Source organism: Dipodomys merriami, unplaced genomic scaffold (assembly GCF_024711535.1).
Source record: "Dipodomys merriami isolate MVZ:Mamm:240054 unplaced genomic scaffold, mDipMer1.0.p SCAF_9, whole genome shotgun sequence".
In the NCBI taxonomy this organism is placed as follows: Eukaryota; Metazoa; Chordata; class Mammalia; order Rodentia; family Heteromyidae; genus Dipodomys; species Dipodomys merriami.
The window spans coordinates 58,801,706-58,809,054 of record NW_027206512.1 but is presented as its reverse complement, the minus strand read 5'-3'; positions in this window follow the sequence as shown (position 1 = coordinate 58,809,054).

Here is a 7,349-nt window from a genome sequence, read left to right as displayed (position 1 = left end):
CTTAGGGAAGTGGCTAGATTAGCTTAGCTCATTAGGTTGGAGACTCAAACAGTTGAATCCATCAGGGGGTAGGAGGGGGAGAGAACATGGACACACAGGTGCGTACGCATTCCCTCCATGACAGTCCTTAGCAGAACTTGGATCATGCTGCTGAGATCCTTCACCTCCACAGCGGAGCGAAAATAAACCCTTTTCTTTTTTTTTATTATTTTATTTTATTTTATTTTATTTTATTTGAGAACATACTGTACAGAGGGGTTACAATTACATGGGCAGGATAATGCATACATTTCTTACCAAGCATTGCAGCCTCCTCCTTTGTTTACCCTTCACCTCCCTTCCCAGCCTCCCCCCTCCCCTCCACCCAATCATACCCCCCTCCCCCCCCACACCGACATTGTAAAGCTGGTTTTGACATGACATTTTATACTTCTCATTGTTGCAGCAGGTCCACCTTAAACGACTTGTTTGTCCCCATCAAATATAGTGAAAGCGGGGGTTACACTGTGGGGGAGGGACATACAAAGCAACAAAGAAATAATCTTATAAATGCGTTAGAAACACATGCATGAAAGAAACGAAAACATTAAAATACATATTTAAGGGTTCATTTTCCTAACATCACATTATCTGACCTTTTCCGCTTGACTCATACCTATACTAGATATTGCAAATAAGGGAAACCATGGGACCTATGCTTCTTTGGGCCTGGCTTACTTCACTTAATATAATTTTTTCCAAACCTTTCCATTTCCTAACAAATGGGGAAATGTCAGGGTCTCATATCTAAAATATACTTGGAACTCAAAAAATTAAACCACCCAACAACAAATCCTCAAAGAAACAACTGCCCAATAAATAAGTGGGTGAAAGACTTAAAGAGAAGCTTCTCTGAAGAAGAAAGAAGGATGGCCAATAGACACATGAAGAAATGTTCAACATCCCTAGCCATAAAAGAAATGCAAATCAAAACAACATTGAGATATCACCTCACTCCAGTTAGAACAGCAAAAATCAAGAACTCTAACAACAACAGATGCTGGAGGGGATGTGGACAGAAAGGAACCTTACTTCATTGTTGGTGGGAATGTAAACTTGTTCAACCACTTTGGAAAGCAGTATGGAGGTTCCTCAAAAGACTTCACATAGATCTCCCCTATGATCCAGCAATCCCACTTTTGGGCATTTACCCAAATGTTTACAAACAAGACCACACTAAAGCTACCAGCACAACTATGTTTATTGCAGCATTATTTACCATAGCTAAGATATGGAACCAACCCAGATGCCCCTCAGTAGATGAATGGATCAAGAAAATGTGGTATATATACACAATGGAATTCTATGCCTCCATCAGAAAGAATGACATTTCCCCAAACCCTTTTCTTTTCTTTTTCCCCTTTAATATTTCTGTTAACTCACAGAAATCCTGAATGCTTCCACTATCACCCCATCTGATCCCTTCATCATTTCCTGCCCTTAAGTAACAGTAATCTACTTTATTTTTCATAATATTAGTGATAACTCTCCATTTAAAAGACTTGTCTGTTACAGAAAAATTAGAACAGAGGCAAAAATCATCTGCCACACTCACATTACATGTAAATTATCAGACCTTTTTTTTTTTTTTTTTTTTTCTCCTCTGTTTCTGGAGCTTGAACTCAGGGCCTGGGCACTGTCCCTGAGCCTCTTTGTGCTCAAGGCTAGCTCTCTACCACTTGAACCACGGCACTACTTCTGGCTTTTTCCAGCTTACTAAGATAAGTAGGTTACATGTACTTTTCTGCCCAGGCTGGCTTTGAACCATGATCCTCAGATCGCCGCCTCCTGAGTAGCTAGGATTACAGGCATGAGCCCCTGGTGCCCAGCTATAATCAAACCTTTTTTCAGTTAAAAAATGTAGAAAGGAGAATATATATATATATATATGTATATATATATATATATATGTATATATGTATATATATTTATACACACACATTCCTACACATCTTGACATTTTTAAGCCTATATGACAATATTGGGCATTAAGATTACAACCAGGCATAGAAACTTTAAATCACATTTACCTGTTCTGGACATTACCTGTTTTGGACTTTCACAAGTTAAATTGCTAATAACAAACATATCATTGCTCCCTAATTGGTCTTCCTGTTTCTGCTCAATTTCCTCCTCCTGCCCTTTAGCTTGTGTCCTACAATGCTGCCGGAGCAATAAGCTAAGGTCTTCATTCCATTGCACTCTAGCTCAAACTCATCCATGTCTTCCTACTGTCAGCAAGATAAAACAAATAAAATAAAATAGTGTTTGTTTCTTTGTTCTACACTAAGGATTAAGTCCAGGGCCTCATGCATGCCAGGAAAGCTCTCTACTACTGAGCTACACCCCCAACCCAAAGTCCTTTCTTTCCTGTGCCGCAAAACATCTTCGTAGTCCAGTGCGCTGGGAGACCCCTCCATGCTGGGCATGCCCTTCTCAACACAAACCCTCTATCCATCCAGGAGCTATGTTTACCCGTTCCTTGAAGTCATACTTTGTTCCAGCTTGAGATCTAGTTGTTTTGATGTATCTCTTGAGGATAGTGACCTTAATCCATTTGTCCTGGTGACAGCTCTATGCTTATCCATTCCTTGAAGTCTTGCTTTGTTCCAGCTTTAGATTCATCTGTTTTGATGACTCTTTTTCAGGACAGTGACCTTATCCATTTGTCTTTATGTCTTTCACAGTACTTTGTCCTCACTAACCATGGCCTCTGAGCCTTGATGAGTTGAAGGGATCATTACTGAATTTGCATTAAAATTAAGTGTTTCAAAAGGTGTGGGAACCAAGAAAATGGTTATAGGGAGGCAGTCCAACACTGGCTAAGGGCAGAGTTCTGGGGCTTGACAGTCTGGCTTAAGTCTTGCCTTTAGCTTTTGCTAGCTGTGTGTTCCTGTAGAAATCACTTACCATGTCTGGTCTGGGCTGTTTTCCCTTTTGTTAGTGTCTCTAAGTAGAGACACTAACTATTCATGCAGAAATGAGTCAATGTGCATAAAGAGCCCAGCAAAGTGTCAGTTACCAGATCAATTGGTACTGTTAGTTGCTAGTACTTGGTTATTTCTATTAGAGTTGTTTGGTGCTTGTCTAAACACCACCAGACTTGATGAGATATTCTGTCCATGGGGTATATTTGCTAAGGTAGCAGAGAGAAAATCATAGAGATTGGAGAATATGCAGGTGTGTGTGTGTGTGTGTGTGTGTGTGTGTGTGTGTGTGTGTGTGTGAAAGAAAGAGAGAGAGACAGTCCTGGGGCTTGAACTCAGGGCCTAGGCACTGTCCCTGAGCTTTTTCGGTCAAAGCTAGCACTTCAACACTTGAGCCACAGCTCTATTACTAGCTTTTTTGGCAACTAATTGGAGATAAGAGTCTTACAGGCTCTCCTACCCAGACTGGCTTTGAACTGTAATCCTCAGATCTCAGCCTTCTCAGTAACTAGGATTACAGGCATGAACCACTGCCACCCACCATAGAATATAGAGTTTTAAAGTAGGTCTGGCGCTAAATAGAATAGAGAAAATAAGACCAAATTCCTAGAAACATTCTGTGTGTGTGTGTGTGTGTGTGTGTGTGTGTGTGTGTGTGTGTGTGTGTGTGTGTGTGTGTGTGTGTGTGTGTGTGTGTGTGTCATGGGGCCTGAACTCTGGACCTGGGCACTGTCATTCAGCTCTTCAGCTCAAGGCTAGTGCTCTACTACTTGAACCACAGCACCACTTCCGGCTTTTTCTGTGTATGTGGTGCTGAGGAATCGAACCCAGGGCCTCATGCATGCAAGGCAAGCACTCTACCACTGAGCCACCTTCCCAGCCCCCCTAGAAACATTCTTGAATATTGGTTGACTTAAAAATAATTATATTAGATTAGACCCAAGTGGCTTAGGCCTGTAATCCTGGCTGCTTAGGAGGCTAAGATCTGAGGATTGTGATTCAAAAACAGCCCTGGCAGGAAAGCCCAGGAGATGCTTCACTTTAGTTAACAACCAAAAGCCAGAAATGGAGCTGTCGCTCAAGTGTTAGAGTGACAGCCATGAGCAAAAGAGCTAAAGGATGGAGTCCAGTCCCTGAGTTCAAGCCTTAGTATCAGCTCACACACACACACACACACACACACACACACACACACACACACACACACACACACACACGTTGGAAAGACCAGGATTTTGAGCAAAAAACATGACTCTCTCTTCTGATGGTCTTCAGAGTTGTGAAATGGGACAATCCTAACTTGAGCAGCTAACAGGTTCTTATTTGAAGCCCACTTTGAACACCATCCATGCATACTGTCTTTGTTATAGTTGTGATCTTGAATGTTCCCTGAAGGCCCATGTACGGAAGGCTTGATCTCCAGGCCATGATCTTGGTCTCTAGGCCATGGCTCTGTTTGGAGGCAGCTGAACCTTTAGGAGGTATGGCCTTGGGTAGGAAGATCAGTCATTGGCTTCATGATCTTGAGCAGGGATATTGGGGAACTTGGGCCCCCTTTCCCTTTTAAAACATTTTTGCTTTCTGGCTGCCATGAGGAGAGTAGCCTCTTTCACACACCTCACTGTTGCTGTGCACACAGGGAGACCTGGGAATGCAGTGTCTGGTAGGCAGAAAGAGGACCATACTGTGTGGTTATAGACAAAGTTTATTGGAATGCCACATGCTTATATACAGCACACAGGCAGTCTTCATACAGTAAATCTTCAGTCAGGGGGCAGAGAGTTAATCGTAAACAGTTCTATGGAAACACAGACAATGAGAGTTTAACTTTTAAGTCAGTAAGCTGGAGATAATACTTGTCAACAAATGTGTTCCAGTAATCAAAGTAGGCAAAACACAGGTGAGTACACAAAGGAGTCTCGAGGCATCATTCTACTGGTTTAAGTTGGAGGAGCACAAATGGCACTTCCTGCAGACCTTCAGCTAAGTCTGGCACCGGGCATCTGGACTGTTGCCCCTGAAACTGGGGGTCAAAATAACCCTTTTTCTTTTTAGCTCATTGTCTCAGGCATTTTCTGTAGCACTGGAAAGCCTTCTCTCAAATTCATGTTTTGCATGAAAACCTTAGGAAACCAGCAAAGCAATGGCTAATTCCAGAAAAAGATGCAGAGCAGACTTTTGCTAAAGTGAACACACCAGCTTTCTCAAGTCATTCCTTTTTTCCATGGCATAATACAAACGGAGTTTTGCAACAGATGCCAAGTAGATGCGTGAGACTGGAGTGTGTCACCTTACGAAACAGTCCTGTTCCACTCCGTGTGGGACCGTCCACAGACGAGTTCCCAATGATTGTCTGTCCGTTGTGTTGACCTTTTTGAAATGCCGTGGAAAAGTAGGACTCATGAAAATGCATCTTCGTTGCAGACTTTGCAGTTGCTGGAACTTCATGAACAGGCTTTTGAGATGTAAAACTCAGCTTTAACCTTCTCGGGAGACTTTTGGCACCAAGGAAAAGGGCACGCTGAATGCTGGCTGGCAAGAAGTGCAGGACAATTGTTGAGTCTGAGAAGCTGTCCTGACAAACCTGGCAAACGCTCAAGATGTCCACATTAATAAGCAGCAAAGCAGGTTGTAGAGTCCCAACTATGCTAATTTCAGAACTATCTCCGTTACCTACAACCTCACTATGTTCTGGAATTTTCTTGTAGCCATACTCAATAGTAAGAAATGTCTCTGTGTTAAATCACTTAGTATTTTAGGAATACAGGTTTGTTTGTTTTATTTTTTCTGCAAGAGATTTAGAAAACGCCACAGGTACTAGAAAGCATATTTATTCATTGTTCTATGGCTGAGTTCTTTGCATGTGCAGTTATGTGGCTACTACATGCAGCTGTTACGATTGCCCACACTCACCTGGGAAATGGTTTATTTGGGAAAGAAAATGCTGAACAGCCCATTTTAGTGCAGATTCTCTCTGCACTGAAGCTGAGTGGATTTATTTTGTCTTCTATTGGCCAGCCAGTGTACTTTTGTTATAGAAGAAAATGTGACATAATAGCTCTAAAATGTTGCATATGAGATTTAGTTATTTGGGAATTGTTGCACACACAAGCTTTCAGAAGAAACTATTAAGAGTATTTGAATTTTGTGTGAGTCAGTGATCTACACAGAATCTTAATGAGAGCAAAGCTAGTCTTTAGTACTGTTGTCACTAATAAAACTTAGGGAGAGAGAGTGAGAGAAAGAGAGAGACAGAGAGAGGGGGAGATTTTCTCCTGGATTCTACAGGCTGATGACAGCAATTAAACTAGTAATTATAATTAGTATCTAGTTTTATGCACGTCATGGTGATAACACCAGAGGAAATTGCAGACTGGGAGGCCTTAATCCTGTTTAGCATCTGGGGAGGAAATTTTTTCAACAAAAGCGAATCTTTCAGTCAGGAATTAGTCAGCTGAGAAGTGGAAATGAGAGGGGTGGGTAGGTCAAAGATATTTCCAGGCAAGAAATACTACTATGCACAAAGGTTCATGTTCCCAAATACAGAGCCTGTCTGAGGCATCTGAACTTTATTTATTTAATAAATTCATTTTACTGGGCTAATAAATGTGTGGACTGATTATCTATCTTCATGAGAAATCTTGAGAAGGTAGGGCTGTTCTATGATAGTATTATGTCCAGGGACAGGAGTGTGTCTGGATTTGGCCCTGCTTCTCAGCCCTTCTCTAATGGAATGGCCAAATGAAGTTGTTGTAGCTAAGTAAAATCACAAGAAATCAATGATCATGATTGCTATAACTTGGATATTGAATGTCTTTCAAAGACCCATGTGTTAAAGAGTGGCATTACTGACATGTTGTAGATATGTGTGTGTGTGTGTGTGTGTGTGTGTGTGTGTGTGAGAGAGAGAGAGAGAGAGAGAGAGAGAGAGAGAGAGAGAGAGAGAGAGAGAGAGAGAGAGAGTGTATGAGTGAGATTTAAACTGAAGGCTTTACACTTGCTAGGCAGGGTACTGTGCCACTTGAGTCATGACTCTAGTTCTTTTTGCTTCTGTTATTTTTTTGAATAGCATCTCACTTTTTGCCTAAGCCAGCCTGGACCATGATCCTATTTAAACTTCCTGTATGGCTGGGATGATAGGCAGGTACCACTGCACCCAGCTATTTATTGATTGAGTTGGGGGAGGGGTGTCTCTCACTTTCTGTCCAGGCTGGTCTTGAGCTCCTGATCTCAGCTCTCTGAGTAGCTAGGATTATAGGTATCAGCCACTATACCTAACTCGTTGTGGCTCCTTTTAGGTGGTAGGGTCTTATAGAAGGCTATTAGTTCACTGTGGACAAATCCTGGAAAAGGGCTGTGGAGCCCCAGCTGCTTTCCTGCTCT